At 37.6% G+C, this 17,720-nt stretch overlaps 1 protein-coding gene across 2 annotated transcripts in view; it reads left to right on the plus strand.

The window, feature by feature from the left end:
• Positions 1-2,902: 2,902 nt before the first annotated feature.
• Positions 2,903-17,720, plus strand: part of LOC128246897 (uncharacterized) — a 38,261-nt gene continuing 23,443 nt past the window's right edge. The window contains exons 1-2 of one of the 2 annotated variants that reach the window (XM_052965436.1): positions 2,936-3,023; positions 11,771-11,876. The gene's annotated coding sequence lies outside the window, so the exon portion shown is untranslated. Of the gene's footprint in view, positions 3,024-11,770; positions 11,877-17,720 lie in introns of both variants that reach the window. The other variant, XM_052965433.1, reaches the window with a different exon arrangement.

Consider the following 17,720-nt stretch of genomic DNA (forward strand, 5'->3'; position numbering starts at 1 on the left):
TATGACAACTATGTCTCGCTAACAGCATACACTTATAAATGGAAGCGCCAATGTGACAACTATGTCTCGCTTACCGCACACACATATATATGGAACCGCCAATGTGACAACTATGTCTCGCTTACCGCACACACATATACATGGAACCGCCATTGTGAAAAATATGTCTCGCTTACCGTACACACATATACATGGAACTGCCATTGTTACAACTATGTCTCGCTTACAGCACACACATATACACGGAGCCGTCATTATGACAACTATGTCTCGCTTACCGCACACACACATATATATGGAACCGCCAATGTGACAACTATGTCTCGCTTACCGCTCACACATATACACGGAACCGCCATTGTGACAACTATGTCTCGCTTACCGCTCATACATATACATGGAACCGCCATTGTGACAACTATGTCTCGCTTACCGCACACACATATACACGGAACCGCCAATGTGACAACTATGTCTCGCTTACCGCACACACATATACACGGAACCGCCATTGTGACAACAATGTCTCGATAACCGCACACATATACATGGAACCGCCATAATGACAACTATTGTCTATCTTACCGCACACGCTTATACACGGAACCGCCATTTTGACAACTATGCCTCGCTTACCGCACTGGCGCACGGCTGACACATATACATGGAACCGCCATTGTGACAATTATGTCTCGCTCACAGCACACACATAAACACGGAACCGCTATATTGACAATTATGTCTCGCTCACCGCACACGCATATACTCGGAGCCGCCATTGTGACAACTATGTCTCGCTCACGGCACACATATATACGGAACCGCCATTGTGACAACTACTTCTCGTTTTCTGCACTGATGCACGGAACACACATATACATGGAACCGACATTGTGACAACTATGTCTCGTGGACCGCACTGATGCACGGAACACACATTTACCCGGTACCGACATTGTTACATCTATGTCTCGCTCACCGCACTGACGCATGGCACACGCATATACACGGAACCGGCATTGTGACAACTATGTCTCGCTCACCCCACTGCCACACGGCACACGCATATACACGAAACCGACATTGTGACAACTATGTCTCTCTTACCGCACTGACACACGGCACACGCATATACATGGAACCGCCATTGTGACAACTATGTCTCTCTCACTGCACTGATGCACGGCACACGCATATACACGGAACCGGCAGGACGCACGGCACACGCATAAACATGAAACCGGCATTGTGTCAGCCATGCTCGCTAACCGCACTGACGCACGGAATACACATTTACACGGAACCGACATTGTGGCAATCATGTCTCGCTTACCGCACTGACGCGCGGAACACACATATACCCGGAACCGACATTGTGTAAACTATGTCTCGCTCACCCCACTGCCGCACGGCACACGCATATACACGAAACCGACATTGTGACAACTATGTCTTTCTCACCGCACTGACACACGGCACACGCATATACATGGAACCGACATTGTGACAACTATGTATCGCTTATCACACAAATGCACGGCACACGCATATACACAGAACCGCCATTGTGACAACTATGAATCGCTTACCGCACTGACGTATGGCACACGCATATACACGGAACCGCCATTATGAAACTTTGTCTCGCTCACCGCACACACATATACATGGCACTGGCATTGTGACAACTATGTCTCGCTTACCGAACTGACGCATGGCACACGCATATACACGGAACCGCGCTATTTTGACAACTCTGTCTCGGTCACCGCACCGCTCGACAAAAATGGATGTTAGAATAATTAAAAAGTTCAGATTTTGTTTTAACACATGTGCTTTACTGAATAAGTTAAAAAGTGGTTTAGATTCAAGTTAGATATGCATTGCATTTTCTAATATTTTCGATTCTTTAAATGTTCATGTGAGACTTCAGGAAGACCTTAATATGTACTTAAACAATAAGACTATACCTCTTTGTGACGGCTTTCATGGAATGTTAATTATAGATAATGTGGTTGCTTTGCTAAATCATTATGTGAATAGACGACACAATGGGATGTTTAAATGCAAACCAACGAAAAACATATTCAATTGAGCAATCTTTCAGACAATCCTGTTTTATAGATAAGGATATGTTATAGTAAAACAAAATACCGAGTTTTGTTTGTCTAAATTTAACAGCTATCAGCTTAACAAAATGGCAAAATGAAGATAAAATCAAGCCTTGTTTGGTTTATATCATATTTTGCACACCTTTTTAAGCTTGCACGCGATCTGACTATTATCATGATATATTTTTATGTTTTAAAGTTATATTCCTGCCTTGCCTCAAATTCCCATGAGCCACTTACTTACTTACCTAAACTTGATTTCCACTTTAAATGGAAAATTTTGACCGTAAACGCGTACCGGCCACGCAGTGTATTCGAGGCTCGGATTTTTCCAGCCGACTCAGAAACGTTTTTTTTCTTGCTTACCTTAAATTATTTCTATTTTTTGTACAAAGTGACGTAGAAATCGCATTTAGTACATTTCTATGGTGACACAGAGATGACATCCGCAACACTTTGTTTATATTGTGACCACAACATAGTAAATTGTGGCCACAAGTTAGTAAATTGAGTGCTACGGATGTCACCTCTATGCCACCGTAGCCTACCAAAAAACTTACTTTTGATTGAGATGTAAGCGGACACAGAATATCGATTACCTTATGAAAACTGTTGATATCAACGCATTTGTGATTTAGCTGTGTTAGTGTTTATTTAAGAATTTGTGTCTGCATTGTTACAAACATTATAACAGAACGTGATCTTCGTCTGTGTCAAGGACAAACGTTGCCTGTTTGCACACAAGATCGTCTTTGGAAACGAGGTTGTTCAACGAGCCATGCAATCTACCGCTTACTATTTAACATGCCCGGGTGTCTCTGATCTGCGGAGGCTACCATAGCTGGCTGGCAGTTAGACAAACGGTGCTTAAATGTGTGGACTGCTGGTATAAGCGAAAAACTGCATATTAAAGTAAGTTTATAGTTTCTTTTTTGTTCTTTCAATGACAATGCAAAACTCGAAAACAAAACTTAATTGGTACTACTGTTTAGAAAATTTTTAAATAACCCTTATATTTTTCTGACGAAAACTAGGCCAGGTTTTGTAAAGTGTTTAGGTTATTTAAACAATGTTGACAGTGTGGTAACGCCCTTTATGGAATTGAAAAATCACAGCCTTGCTTTTATACAACGTGATCTTGCGAAAGTAACAAAGCAGTTGTAATTAAGCACAAGGCTCTGTAATAGTTAGATGACATAAGGTACGCTCAATCCACCCATTCTTATTCATTAAGTTATTACTTCAGGTCATCTAACTGAATTAGAATACGGCCTCATTGGCTGATACATTGACAACGCAAAGTCTGACACAGGGAGTGTCGGACCTTTAAACACGCTTGAAAGGTGAAATTCTTAATGATTAAGTTTAGTACTTAACGATTGTCTATCTGCAATTTCACTGGCTTAAAATGTAGGTTGTATTCTAAATATGATCAATGAGGCTAAGGTCTTGGGACTGTTCTAGTCAGAATCATGGTGTTAAATTCTCCTGACTTATAACCATATCGTTTTGGAAGATCTGATCGATTTGGAGTACCCGGGCGTACATATCCATACTCCAGATCGCCCAGGCGTACCTAAGCATACTCCAGAGCCCGGGCACTCTGAAGTATGTATAGGTACGCCCGGGCACTCTAAAGTATTATAGGTACGCCCGGGCACTCTATCGTATGTATAGGTACGCCCGGGTACTCTGAAGTGTATGTATAGGCACGCCCGGACACTCTGAAGTATGTATAGGTACGCCCGGGTGTTTTTGAGTATGGATAGGTACGCTCGGGCACTCTGGAGTATACATAGGTACGCCCGGGTACCCTGGAGTATGCATAGGTACGTCCGGGCGTTCTGGATTATGCATAAGTACGCCCGGTTGTTCTGGCCATTGCATAGGTACACCCAGGTACTCTGGAGTATTCATAATTACGCCCGGGCGTTCTGGCCAGTGCATAGGTACACCCCGGTACTCTGGAGTATGCATAGATACGAACGGGCGTTCGAGTGTATGCATAGGTATATCCGGGCACTCTTGAGTATGTACGCCTGGGCGTTCTGGCGTGTGCATAGGTACATCCGGGCACTCTGGAGCTTGTATAGGTACGCCCGTGTGTTCTGGAGTATGCCTAGGTTCGCCCGGGCACTATGCAGTATAGATAGGTACGCCCGGGTACCCTGGGGTATGCATAAGTACGCCCGGGTGTTCTGGAGTATGCATAGGTACGCTCGGGTGTTCCGGAATACGCATAGGTACGCTGGGATGTTCTCGAGTGTGCATAGGTACGCCCGGTTGTTCTGGAGTGTGCATTGGTACGCCCGGTTGTTCTGGAGTATGCATAGGTACGCTCGGTTGTTCCGGAGTATGCATAGGTATACCAAGGCATCTGGTGTATGCATAGGTACGCCCGGTTGTTCTGGAGTATGCATAGGTACGCCCGGTTGTTCTGGAGTATGCATAGGTACGCTCGGGTGTTCTGGAGTGTGCATAGGTGCCTTTGAGTATGCACTGGTATGCACAGGCGTTCAGGATATGCAGATGTACGCCCGGGCACTCTGTTGTATGCATAGGTACGCCCTGGCCTTCTTGTGTATGCATAGGTACGCCCGGGTTTTCTGGAGTATGCATAGGTACGCCCGGGCACTCGGAAGTATACATAGGTATGTCCGGGTACCCTGGAGAAAGCATAGGTACGCCCTTGCGTTTTGGAGTATGCATAGTTACATCCGGGCGTTCTGGAGTGTGCATAGGTAAGCTCTGGCGTTCTTGAGTATGAATAGGTACGCCCGGGCACTAGATGGTGAATGCATAGGTACACCCGGGCGTTCTGGAGTATGCATAGGTACGTCAAGGCACTCGATCTGGAGTATACATACGCCTTGGCGTTCTGGAGAGTGCATAGGTACGCCCTTGCGTTTTGGAGTATGCACAGGTATGTCCGGTTGTTTTCGAGTGTGCATATAGGTATGTCCGGGCGTTCTGGAGGGTGCATAGGTATGTCCGGGCGTTTTGGAGTATGCATAGGTACGTCCGGGCGTTCTGGAGTGTGCATAGGTATGTCCGGGCGTTTTGGAGCATGCACAGATATGTCCGGGTGTTCTGGTGTGTGCATAGGTACGCCTGAGTACTCTGGTGTATGCATAGACATGTCCGCCCGTAGAACGTTCGCACGTGAACTCAATTTTCGTCTTAGAATCAAATTTGGCGACTGTGAACTCATGTATTTATTATATAGTCGGTTAATGGACTTACCGAAATACGATTATTTACCGAAAGACGGATAAAATTACCGAAAAAACGCATGAAAGTTACCGAAAGACGCCATCTAATGCATTTATTTTATTGTTTTTATATTAATTTTATACAAATATATAACCAAACCAAATTTTAGAGAAAAATATTAAAATATAATGATGTAATAGGCAGTTGAAATTTCAGTGTTCGAGATCGAATTCCGCGTGCCAACTCGCCAACCGAAAGACAGATAAAAGCTTCCAAAATAAACAATTATTCCAATTAATGATGATCTCATAATATTCATATAACTAAAACACACTCATAAAAATGAAAAAGATAATGAAAATATTTACTTATTGGTCAATTGAATAAAGACAATATGTCAGTGAAATAGTTGTCTCCCTTCGCCAACCGAAAGACGATTTAACGCAGGTAAAATTAACTTATTAGTTGTTGTATTATGGAAATGATTATGAATTTGGATTCAAATAATAGCATTTATATTCTTATGGAAATGTTAGATCAATAAACAGCATTTGAAAGTATTTTGGAATATATTTGAAACATTGCCTTTGGAATAGGTCGAAAATGTCGCTAAAATCATTTTCTTTTAAACAACTTAGATCAACAGTATAGTTTAGGGCTTTCAAATTATAATATTGTTTTTTATGAAAATTATTTAAAACAACATAATTATCACCCGGTATATGACACCCCACAAAGTAGCGGCACGTTTTTTGGGGGACAGTTTGGTATAATTGGAAGTGTGTTAATTTGGGTAAACCCTTTTCGGCTCTGTGACACGTGTTGAGTAAATACCATAATAATTACGCATTAAAGGACCGCAGTACGTGTACATTTATCATTGCGGGTGATTTTCACACAAATTGACGGCCTCATTTGAAGATTCATAAATAACAATCGCGAGTAAAAAGGTAAGTTATTGCTGTAGGTATTAAAGAAGTCCAAATTAATAGAACTTTTCACTCTGAAATCATTAATGATGGATGAGTTTCCTTGTGCTATATGTGCTGTTGACTGTAGTAGTGATCAATGCATACATTGTTCTAATTGGGTTCATGCTAAATGCTCTGGATTGTCCGAGCAAGACCTTACGTCTTGGAGTGCCAAAAACCTCAAATTTGTTTGTAAATCGTGTGCATATAGTGGATTATCATATGATGCCGGAGCTGCACTTGCAAGGTAAGTACCTGTTATATTGAAGGAGTAGACATATCTTATTCCTAATAGAAACCTATCAAGGCCGAAATATGAACAGTGTTTTAACACGAAATAATTTCAGTGGGAATATCCGTTACGAACATTATTTATTACATTTTACACAGTAATATAGAGTGTCTACTCATTCATTTTGTGATTGCAATGATATATCCTTTTTGATATGCTATTAGAAGAAAAAAATTATCATATGATGTAATTGTTAATTGTAGAACTAAGTTAAGAAGTTCATGCCACACCGGTTTATCCAAGATGGCGGACGAATCAACACATGTCCGTGGAATTTCCGATGTCAAATGTGATTTAAGGCATCACACTCGAGTTTTACAATGGATTGTTAGTGCTAAAAAGGAGAATTAAAAATTAATTGAATAACATCATCACCTTGTGGTCATATTGGCTGAATTTAACGCAATACAATTAATGACTGAAATACATCTGGTGAAAGGTCACCCACTACTAAAAGTAAGTTGCAGTAAAACACGGAAATACAAACTTAGTGAAAATCCAAAAAAAAAACAATGACGTCGTTTTGCTTCGTGCCATTAGTAGATGTTAATAATTGTTGCAAATATTGATGTGAAAAATAATGATAATAACTCGAAACAACTTGCATCTGCGTCACAGTTGTCATCTTTCTGCATAAAACATATATATTACAGTACAGTAGGGTATTTCAGGTTTTCTTTAAAATTGTGATATTAATGCACCAGTCAATTGTAACCACGGCCACCCCAGGTCCGGGGATATACGGGGAATAGCCGGTGAAATGGGCCGTGTTTATGCTTTTCAGGTGGCCCCGCATTGCCGGGTGAATGCGGTGGTTTTGTCTTGTATTAAATATACAGTAGCGGGTAATTGGCCTTACCTAGAGTCCCCGGGGTGCAGGGACTTTGGTGGGGATTTTACCAACTGTTTGTCTCCGCATGGCATGGAATTTAGCCGGTGTTGGCTGTACTTAAAGTCCAAGTCCCCGCTATTCCCAAGATTTTTTTTGGGGGGGGGTTGTTACAATTGACTGACCAGTGCATAATTTGGTTCCCTTTATGCCATGTTGATCTGATTCATACCATAGTAAAATATTTTCTTCAACTGTAACAACACTTCAATATTAAACACTGCATTGCAAAATAGAAACACGAACGTTTCACATAATTTATCTTGAGCCAATATCATTGTTTAATCAAACAAGTGTGTATAATTACACAAGTGTTTCATTAAACACTTAAATTCCGATCAGCTTCTGTCAACATAGCATTGCCATTTTGGAACTATCTAGCTGATGCGTGTCATCTTGCAGCTCAATATACATCAAGTCGAAAATTATAGATGTGTTCACTACGTGACGTGCCATATCAAAAATGGTAAAAAATCATTCAATGTACAATTATTTGAACTAAATAAACTTAGTGCTTGAAATGTCACTCTTGGCTAGGAGAAAAAGTTGGATGTGGACATGAAGACTCGCCAAAACAAAACTTGTCAAAGACTCTGAAGTTGCTGTTTATTTGGACTAGTCAAGTATTAAACTTTTCAACAAGATAAAGTTACTATTATAAATGATCCTGGCATTAGGACACGGAGTTAGCCTTTCTGTATTATCTGGATGGTGCTAAGCCCCTGGTGAGCCTTAAATGCCTTGATTTGAAATCTGCCACTTATTATTCTCTATCATTGACTACACATTTTTCAGGTAAGTGTAAATTACAGTATTTTTTTGTATGTTAAAATTAACAATGGTAAAAGATGATGCATAACTTAATTGTGCATGCTGGGGATATCAATATTGTATACATGTATATAGCTTTACGGATATTTACAGTGTTAAAATAGCCCAAAAGGGTCTTACTCAATGAAAAAATAAAAATACTAGAATGTAGACAGGATTTTGACATTTTTTGGCAATTAATTAAATTCAAGGGCATAGCCAGGCAGTACTAAATGTGAGAGGCTATGGGATGGGGAATCCCTGTAACCGTAGGAGGTTAAGGGGGTGGGGGGGGGGCTGCTCCCCACGGAAAATTAGCAGCTGTGTTAGCTATCTAGCACAGAGAAACAATGCTTTCTATAGCTGATCTTCCCTTTAAGGTTTTATTCTGATGTCAAAACATAACCCTCGACTTTGATGCCATGTTTGACCATTTTTTTCATTTTTCAAATTGACGTTACGCATGTGCGTAAGTGTGTAAAGCTGGCTACGCCGCTGAAATTGTTCTGTTGCAATTTTGGGCAAATCATTCTCATTGGTATGCCTATCAAGCATCAAACATGTATGTCTAAAAAAGATCTATAAAAACAAGCCATATTACTGAAATTTTAAGGCCAACAGATCCCTTCAGAGAAAATCATGCATAACCCTTTTATATACATATATTCTCCCTCCAAACAGAGACCTGGTATGTTAATTTGCATTTTTAATCCAGGACATCCACATACTATGAATGCACTTCCCCCTTTGGCAGAATGTTACATTGCCCTTATTCGTTATTTCAATTTATTTCTGAAGACAGCATGAACATTTTATAGAAAAGGAGTGTCAGTAATTTAGTCTGACAGCCTGTGATTTTTTTTTTCAATCAGAAGGAAATTTTGCAATTTTAACATGGCCATGTTTTGACATGTTTGCACAGTGTGTGAATTGTGATCAAAATTGTGCTTGGTTAATTTTGTGCTAATGCGTATATCTTGGACTTGACATATTTCTTAGTTACCGCATGGCCTGTTCCAAAGGGTAAAGCATTTGGAAATGTCAGTTCAAACCTGACAAATATGAAATTCTTTTCCTTAATTCAATTTTGATATTTTCAAAACACCCTCTTTTTTAAAAACTTGTTTTAATAGATGTTTATGGATAAGAAGACTCTTAATTTGAACATCAACTTGTTTAGACTAAGAAATAATGAGCCCTTAAAGCTGCACTCCCACAGATTGACTATTTTAACAGCTTCTTTTATTTTTGTTTTGGAAAGAGCAAATTATTGCGTAAATATATATGTGCAAACCAATCATAAGATATCTGACAAAATATCAGATCTTAGATTTTCATATTTATGTTCAAAAATTGATGCTTAATCGCTTAAACTGATACTAACGGTTCAAGAAAAAAATGCATAAGACATCAACTTAAGTATGAGAATCTATGATCTGATTTTTTGTCAGCAGTCTTATATTACTGGTTTCCATGGATTTTCCAAAAAAAAAATGCTCGTTCGAAGACAAAAAATAAAGAAGTTGTCAATACTTTCAATCTGTGTGAGTGCAGCTTTAACAACAAAAATAGAATAAACCTACAATTAAGCAAATGAAATTTCAGATAGGCATAAATGAAGTGCTATCCTTAATCATTAACAATTTCATTCTTCAAGTTTGGTTTTTCCTCAGCCTACTGTCACTCACCTGATGCACAATCCCTGCATAAGATTTTACGTCGACAATGAATTAGACAATGAGGTTGTTTTCTAAGTCAATTAAATGACCTAAAGTAACTAGCTTAATGATTAAGAAGGGCTCATTATCATCAATCACTCCACCCATTCTGAATAATGTTTATTCAACAAGATTTTTTTTGACTTACTTGTATACTTTATATCCAGTTAAATACAGCCATCACATATTTTTTTCTCTCCTAAATACACATGGGGATATCAATATAACATTGGTCTATTTCTATTGTTAAAAAAAAATATCACGACTCCAATATTTATGAAACACCGCTGTTGGTCAAGGACAGGTCACGCGGTGACACAACATTTTTCCATTTTCCAAATTTAAATTACACCAAAATGGCGTCTTTATTCGGATTTGATGAATATTTCAATGAATAAATAAAACATTTAAACAGGGTAAAAGGTTGTCAACGTTATACTTACATTACGGGGTTAGTAGGTGACATAGTATTGGAAATATGGGGGGCAAGAATCCATATTTAGGTTCGAGCTTCACTCCACCGCAATATGGTTTCCTTTACATTGAATATCCCATATCGCGGGCTACCTACTGACCATGGAACTTATAGTATCCTTCCACATGTTTTTAAACAAATTCATAGACAAGAATGTGGGTTTTTTTCAAATGACAATTTGTCATTTTGTATTCATTGTGATGAAAAAATGTAAAATTAAATTTCCAATCAATTCTTAAGAGGAAAATGTGCTATTTATCTTATCTCCTGATAAAAACTTTCAATCACGTTGGGTACTGAATGGGGTACTATATTGGTTTAAATAGGAAATGACGTCATGAACACATAGTAATCTATGACTTCATCTTACCGGTGACCATTATGATGTCACAATTAAAAAGAGTTTAGTTTTTTGTTGTTATTCCTTTCTGCTGTACTTGATATCACCTTTATATGTATTCTTCTTACAAACAGTGTGAGAATGATCGTATGATTCTTTGGTTTGAAATTTTTCCTAATACAAATTTTTGCAATGCTTGCTTGTAGTGCATAGAATAGCATCGCTTTAATGGTACATGTATCCTGTTTTTAGCTCGGCTATTCGAAGAATATGGAGAGCTATACTACTCACCCAAGCGTCGACGTCACACCTTTTAGGTTTTGCATGTAAGCACCTTTAAGTCAATATCTCAGCAAATACATCATGTATTGCATTGAAACTTTAGATATGTATTCCCAACTATCTAACCTACTAAATTAATGAAGTTAGATAACACTTATTTGAATTTAATGCAAAAAATGGGCCTTTATTATTTGACTTTGGAATTCTGGTTAAGGTTTTGCATGTAAGAACACATAGGTTAATATCTCAGCAACTGCTTGATGTATTGCATTAAGATTTTATACAGTGTACTCAACCATCCAACCTTCCTAATTAACCAAGTTAGATAACTCTAGTTTGCATTTAATGCAAATAATGACCCTTTATTATTCGACTTAAAAATTCTGGTTAAGGTTTTGCTTTATTATTTGACATATAAATTCAAATACATCATGTATTGCATTGAAACTTTATACACAGGCTCCCAACTATTCAACCTTCTTAAATAATCAGGAAAGATAACTCTTATATATTTTTATATTTTATCATTTTTGCCCCTTTATTATGCAACTTAGAAATACTGGTTAAAGTTTCAAGTATTGGACTTAAAATTTTCCATGTAACCACATTCATGTTAATATCTCAACACATACATAATGTATTGTATTGAAATCTAATCTAATTTTACAGTGATCCATGTTTCGCCAAAACTTTTTAATCCTTACACTGAACAGCGGCGTAATAGTCGAGCGCGCAGTCTCTGTGACAGCTCTTGTTTACTAGAGAAGTAAAACAGGTAAGTTGTTTTTGCTGTCTTTACTTAAAGAATATTTTGATAAAAAGATACTAAGACTCGTCATCATATAAATAGACTGTATTATACAACTCGTCAAGGAAATATGTTAGTATGATCGACAAAGGCTAAGTTATTTACACATTTCCTGAAGTTGTTGAATATGTTTTTTAAAGCTACATCAATGAAAACTTGACATCTGTACTGTTTTGAAAACAAACATATATTTATATATGTCGATCTCGGATGACCCTGACTGGGACCTTTTTGACCTAATTATTTTTTAGAGCTATAGCATTTTAGACAGTTTTGAAAACAATATTTAATGTTGTCTTTTGATGAGCTAGATTGTGGCCTTTTGACACACATTAAAATTTGAAGCTTCAGCCATGAAATTAAGACCATTGATTCGAAATCAAAAATCAAAATTGTGCTTTGATAACGTTGTCCTTTCGACATACTTTCCTATTTTTAAGCTACTTCAATGAAAGTTTTTTAGTACAGTTTTCAAAACAAAAAGCAATGTTGTGCTTTGATGACATAGAATATGATTTTTGACATACATTCTGTTTTTGAAGCAACAGCAAAGAAATTTAGACCATGTGTATAACTTTTAAAACAAATATCAATATTGTACTTGGATAACCTTGATAATTACCATTTGACCATCTTTTCTATTCTAAGGTACTGCAACGAAAGTTCAGTAAGTTTTGCAACACAATTAGCAATGTTGTCCTCAGATCTTCTTTACTGTGACCTTTTGACCCTCTTTCATAAAATGTACTGCTTTAAGAATAATTATAAATGTTGTGTTTGGCTAACCATGAATGTGACATTTTCACTTACTTTTTTATTTTTGTGGCCTCTGCAATAAAATGTTGCTATGTTTGGAAAACAATTCATCATTGTTGTTCTCGGGTTACTGTACACCAGATTGGCACCAATTTTTTTCCTGTAACGCAACTCAGGACAATTATTTAATAGAATGTGTTAAGCTTTGAATCATAATTATAGAGAAAGGACCAAAATGTAAAAAATAGCAGTCCAGTGTTGTATTCACTGTGCTACAAAGGCTTACTCCAAACGGGTGGTATATTTAATCTATATACCTTCGTACTCAGTAATATTTTAATGGAAAAATACAAAATCACTGCTTAGCTAAAATAAATTGTAAACTATGTGGTACTTCAGTTGGTAAAATTCAATGCATTGTACACATTAATACCAAGTTTATGTCAGTTCTCGACAATTGTTTTTCTTGCAAATTGATCATCTTGTGCACAGTTGCTTCAGCTAAGGCCTACGTTTTTAATTTTGAGTACAACATTGAACTTTGGACCATGTATACTGTTTTAAAAAAACATCTGTTAATGTTATGCTTCAGTTATCTTGATTGTGCCCTTTTGGCGTATTTGTTATGCAACTGGAATGAAATTTTGACTTTGAAGTAGTTCTGCAAACAAACATTAACGATGATATTGCCAGGTGACCTTTTCATCAACTTTTCAAAGCTACAGCATTAAGATGAATAATTATGTTTGGAAAATAAATATCAAGCTTAGATATTTGGTTTGAAGTATTGTCTAATTGTCCTCACCTAAGAGTGTTCAAATTATTCTTCTATATTCAAGATTAGGTTCCGATGATTTTCTGTGTTTATAAGAGAAAGGACTTAGTTATATACTTGCAGCAGACCGAACAATGTCACCGTCCATCAGCACTTTCAGTGCTTTGATTCTTAAACCTTTCATCATTGGTTTGCAGATATTTACGCATAAATTTGCTCATTCCAAGACAAAAATAAAACAAAATTTAAAAGCGGTAAATCTGTGAGAGTGCAGCTTTAAAACAAAAATGCAATATTAAATCACGTAGTATTTGATTTTCTTTTGATACTTTGTATGTCCACCTGCTGCAGCAATTACAGCAAGGCACCTTGTCAGCATTGATATAATGTATCTGTGAAGATACTGTTGCGCAATGGCTGCCCAAATTTGATAAATAACACGAGTGAGCACCCTGGGGTCTGGTTGCAGCGGCTGGGCACGCACCTTGCGCTTCAAAAGGTCTCACACGTGCTCGATCGGATTTAAATCCGGACTTTTTGCAGGCCATTTGAGTGTTCGTACGTTGTTCGCTATTACTTGTGTGCTTCTAGCCGCGTGACATGGTGCGTTATACTGTGCCAACATTGGAACAGATATGAGGTAGAAGAACCGGCCGAATGACGTCATTTTGATACCTCATCACGCTCATGTTTCCATGAATGGGTACAATCGGAGTTTTCGTGTGCATGGAAACTCCAGCTTAAAGCATAATGGACCCACCCCAATACTACCAGACAGTTCTCATTGTACCGCTCATCCCGACGGCGATATGCGCGAGCACGTCTGTCATTCCCACGTAGTGTGATGCGTTTCTCATCAACAAATAAAACATTGGCCCATTCCGCCCTTGTAAATCGCATATGTCACCTGGCCCACAATAAGCTTGCCTGTCTGTGCCTTGCGGTAAAAATCAGTACCCGCAGGGGGGCGACGGCACCGCAAGGCGACGGCCATCAGGCGATTGCGCACTGTCTGTGGATGGATTGCCCTTGCCGTGGTAAAACGAACCTGAAGGTGATCATTGACAATTTGAATGTCCTGTTGGGGAGTCGCCACTCTTCTTTTGGGGCGTCGTCGGAGATCTGCAACACTTCCGGTTTGTACGAATTTCGCCCAAAGAGTTTCAATACTGAAATGTCGCCTATGGAAAAGCCGTGCAACATGAACAATAATAAAATCAACTTAAAGTTGATTCAAAGATGAAAGTTAATAAGACGCAATGGATTTTATAGTATGATGGGACAGTCCGATATGACACAGGTATTAAATGGTTGACCATCCTTGTAATTGTTTACGACTGTTTTCACGTAAATAAGAATCACCTACAAATTAATTTAAAAAAAAACATGTTCCTGTCAATATTTTGTACTTAACAACAATTAATAACACATACTTCAACTTTTATAACGAATCATTCCAACGGATTAAGCGCGTTCTGCAATGCTCATTCACGCCATATTTAACATTTTTCATAAAAGACAATCGACGAAGAATACATTCTTACCATATACGACAACTACCATGACGTAACTCGGGCACATGGGCTATTTTCGTATCTACCATTCTGTATGGATGATTTTGTATATGAATACGTGTTTTCTTTGTGTAAATTAATACATTGGTGTGAAGAACACAAAAATGACCAAAATTTTGATTTTTTTTATTAAATATGTCGCATTGCATCATAGTTTATATGGTGGCCAATTAGAAATTCGTCGAAGTGTATATCTGGATGCTTACGAAATTATTCATTAATGTACTTTTAGTGTTGTTCATTAAAGGAGGAAGTGGAAACGATCTCCCAAATCTCTTTAGTCACATAAAGTACAATATCTTTCTTCATAATGAGTATTATTCACGCGACCTATTTCAATGGGAAATTTTTTGTTCATAGTTCTTAATCTACAAAAGGATATGGCTTTTCTTGAGGGGATCAATTTAAAGTAAGGCTCAAACTGCATATGCTCGACTTTTATGATACGATTCCAAAACAATAACTTTGTTTTTTGCGGTATTAACTTTAAGTTTCCATAATACACACTCACTTTCAAAAAAGTATTTTTGAAAGTCAGAATGTGTTCGGTAAGTATTTGAACGTTCGCTGTTGTTTCTTTGATTATGAAGTCAATATAGTCGAACCCCCTTGGCTCGAATTTCTCGTTGGCTCGAATTCCTCGTTGGCTCGAATTCCTTGTTGGCTCGAATTCTTCGTTGGCTCGAATTCCTCGTTGGCTCGAATTCCTTGTTGGCTCGAACTCGCTTGGCTCGAATTTCTCGTTGGCTCGACCTAGATGTAGAGGGCTGATTTGTTTATACTGAATGTTAACAATCCTGTACTCAACGAATAAGGTTATCAAATAATTCAACGGAAATACATGATCGGTAGTAGTAAATCCAGCTGTTATTGATGACTTGGTGTTGAACACTAAACTTTGTGAGTCGCAGGTTTAGGACTGCGTTATATAACTAAAGATAACTTATAGTGAATAGGCGGTAGCTTGCGGGATCTAGTAGCCAGTTGTCCAATGTTCGAATACCACTCCAGAATCAAATATCAGGTTGAAAAGTTTAGTATATTTAGGTAAGAGTAAGTGTTGAATGTATTCATTACATATTTCACTAGATGCTTTACCATCATTGCAATTCATTATCATATTTCATTTTACTTTTGGTAAAAGGGGAGTTTAATATTTCATCATTGTATGTTAACTCAGGGATTTTTATGTAAATGAACGATTGCGACCAAACTAATTATATCTTTCAGACTGTTTGTATCAATAATCATTAGAAACCCTAATTGCGTTTTAACATTTTGCCATTTTGGAGATCGGCAGCTAAAATTAACATGTTATGTGAAGTAATTTGCCCCCGTCAGAAAAAAGTCTGTCAACATCACAAATATTCGAACGTATTAAGATATTTTGGCTTTTCTCAAGACAAAAGTTATATAGTCTATAACCGATGTGTCCCGAAATGTGAATTGACCTATGTTTTTGTCGGGAGAATATATTCCATTTAAGTGTTATGTTTTGAGACAGAGACTGACTCCATTCGATACTTGATAAACTATGCTTTATTATATTACAACTGCCAAGATGTTTTGGTAGAGGCGTGGTTATCTGTAATGTTCTAGGCATGCGCACTGCATACAATATGCATAACATTTTTTTTACAAATATCTTATATATTTCGGCCAATCAGATGGACGCCTTTGTCTCGTGATACTCTACTGATATTTAAGTTTGCTTGCTCATGATTAACGGTTTTTATTGAATCATCGTCCAATCCAAAAACACTTGGATCTACAATAATACGTTTAAGTTCGAGATGTGGCTAAAGCATTTTACGGCCCAAATCAAATGATCATAATTGTTTCGCATCAGGGTAATTTTCAAAAGTCAACAATTACTCATGGTTAATAGAATAGTGACGATTCTGGGGAAATATAGATAGACAAAACTAATTCGACCATTGTCATTTTTAAACTGAGATTTTATCCACAAAATATATCTGATTTTGTGGCAATATTGTCGATAAAAAACCCCGATACCTACAGATTTACGACGATATGTTTTTGTTTTCTATGCTAATTATAAAACCTGTGACATCAGAAACATCATATTCATGAAGTTTACATTCTGAGCTTCATAAAATATCAAAGTCAAACTAACTGGTCGATATCCGACTGATCAATCAGCGTCCAGATTAGGCGGGGCTTACGAGTCGCCGTTGCTATCCGCCATGACCTCCGACAATCTGCACATATCGACAGAAGTGTAATAACGCTGTTTTCTATATATTTCACACCAATTATGTTTCTCATAACTGGGAGATTATAAAGACAATTAAAGAAATCCAACATACTGACACTTTCCTTTCATGCTGCTCAAATTATGAATTGTTTTGCAATTGTTTGATAACAAGGGACCTTTTGGTAGACTATTTCAACCCTCCAAATGTCTTAATGTAACCGTACATAGTATACGTATATTTTCCGTTAGTCATAAAACAAGAAATATCATAATGATTATTACTGTATAATATTCACTATATCTTGCGATTTATATTTATTTTTAAATGTGTCTCCTTCTTGTGCGTAAAGTTTTAAATCCGAAGCATATACATTTGCTTTTAAGCTTGTTTGGACATAGTAGTGAAAAAGACAACTGAGTTGATTCGAGTTACATGTGTTATTATATTTGATAAAAAAGCTGACATCATGAAACTAAAGGTCACAAAA

Source organism: Mya arenaria, chromosome 9 (assembly GCF_026914265.1).
Source record: "Mya arenaria isolate MELC-2E11 chromosome 9, ASM2691426v1".
NCBI classification, from domain to species: domain Eukaryota; kingdom Metazoa; phylum Mollusca; class Bivalvia; order Myida; family Myidae; genus Mya; species Mya arenaria.